Source organism: Chaetura pelagica, unplaced genomic scaffold (assembly GCF_000747805.2).
Source record: "Chaetura pelagica isolate M959 unplaced genomic scaffold, ChaPel_1.0 scaffold67, whole genome shotgun sequence".
NCBI lineage: Eukaryota > Metazoa > Chordata > Aves > Apodiformes > Apodidae > Chaetura > Chaetura pelagica.
The window spans coordinates 5,766,684-5,768,894 of NW_009954107.1; positions in this window are offsets into that span (position 1 = coordinate 5,766,684).

The window sequence follows — 2,211 nt, forward strand, 5'->3', positions numbered from 1 at the left end:
CGGGGAGTAACCGGAGGGTAACACGCTCCTGCTGCTGCTGCTGTCCTCGCTCGCAGCTCAGGGTCTGTCCTAGTTCTCTCAGCTCAGGGTCTCTCCCCGCTGGGCGTAATATTACAGGCTTAACACATCTTCATAGATTTTATTCTTTTCTCTCCACAAACTGCCTTTTATTTTTAGCTTCAGTAAGAGTTTAGCGTTCCTATCTGCTGCGAGTATCACAGAGTGTGCATTTCATGGAGCAGTGGCTCTATTTTAAAAGTGGTGGGAAGTAGCAAGCTGGTTTTACTCTTGATTTTCTCACTTTAGACCTGTGAGTGCTGCATTAACAAGTTCAAGATTCTTCAGAAAATTTAAGTACCAACAACTGTCAAAACAAGTTTTGAGTAGTTGTGTGTACAAATGGGAGTCTTCAGCATCTTAGGATGTTTGTGAAAACTTAAAAAAAAACCAAACCCAAAATGCCCGCTTTTCCACAGCAGGACAGCTTGTGAAAAATCAGACCAGAAAGCTTGACTGTGTTATAAAAACATTACAACTCTGGGCGTGGGATGCTTATTCTTTGGATTGCCTGGGTAGTGAACCTTGTTTTAAAGATTCATATATGGCAGGATGTTTCACTGGAGCTCAGATGAACAAATCACCTTCTTAAGAGGCATTGTTTTTCCCCTTCAAGTGAGATGTTTGGGTGTCATATACAGATAAAGAATCAGGTGATATAATTGGGTGAGTTTTTATCTTGCAGTTCAGTTTTTTTGGTACATACAGTAGTGGAGTCAGCAAAGCTGTTCTTTTCCCCCCAAAAAATTTATAGACATTTGTTTCTCATAAAATGCATTTGAATTGTAGTACCTCTTACTGGCATCAGTGTCTCTTCATTTTCATTCCTCCTTTGTTTAGTTGGCTATTTAACACACTTCTGACACACATTAAAGGATGCAGTAGAACTCTTAAGAGTTTCCTTTGAGTGCAGACACAAGGAAGAAGAAAGAAAATACGTTTGTGGAAAACACCACAAAGAGAAATCAGGAGTATGTGTAAAACATAGAATATTTAATGAAACATATCAAAGCAGATCCTCAAACCAGTTTTCCTTGTAGAAGCCTTAAAATAGACACCAGATTGAGCTGATGGTCATACACAAATCCACCTTGAGCAGGTTGAATACTGGAAGCTGACACAAGAAGGTGAAGTACCAAAAATACCTGTCAGCCCTCCACCACCCCCAGGAAGTGGGGAAGGTCTTTACCCACCTCTGGCTCTGGTTGGGCAGAGAGGGTGCTCTGAAACCTGTTTCCTGCTTTGCTTCAGAGGGCAGAGTGGTGGCCTAGATGGCATTTTAACTTCTGTTTTCAAAGATAAAAACTCCCACCAGCCCCAGTTTCTGGAAGGGGACTTTGCAGTTTCTCCTTATGAGGGAGAACAGCAGTTAGGGCCTGAAAAAAGAGGTCTCCCGAGGTCCTGAGTAGCTAAAAGGCTGAGAACAGAAGACAACCACTTTGTGACTCATGGCTTACACAACCCACAACAAGGTATCAAGTTTACAGGAACCCTTTAATACAGATCTTTATCTAACTCAGTAGTTGTAAGTTTGCACACAGGATAAAATAAGCTGAAAAAAAACCAAATAATTTTATAATTAAAGCACTGTGCTTTAAACTGGTTAACTAATTTTGTCTTCTGGCTAGAATCCTTTTTTTTTTTTTCCCCCCCAACACTGACATATTCAGAATTAGTTGAAATCTATAGAAGTTTGACAGTATGTATGAAAAAAAACACGACCTTTTATAAGCAGTAACGAAAGAGCTGGACAAGCCATAATATATCTAGCTTTTGTCCATGGCGCTCAAGAATAAAGCAAAAGCTCAGAGATAAATAATCTCCAAGGTAATTCACTCAGAGAGGAGGACAGTTTGACTTGTGTATAAGCCCCGGGGCCCAGTGCTTAACCATCCCCAGTCCTTTCTTGGCATTCACTTTTTTTCAAAACAAAATAGTTGAGAAGGCTAGTCACTTACTTATTTTTCTAGCATCAAAAAGTTACATGCCCTAAGGTTAAAGTAACAGATTGAGGTTGGAACAGCAGATAGACATAGGTCTGAGCTTAGAAAGAGGGAAGAATGCATCAGGGTAGGAATATGCACGGAGCAGACTGGAAGGCGAGGATTTAATTTAATTACTGGAAATCTAGTGATTCCATATTATTTGTGGCAT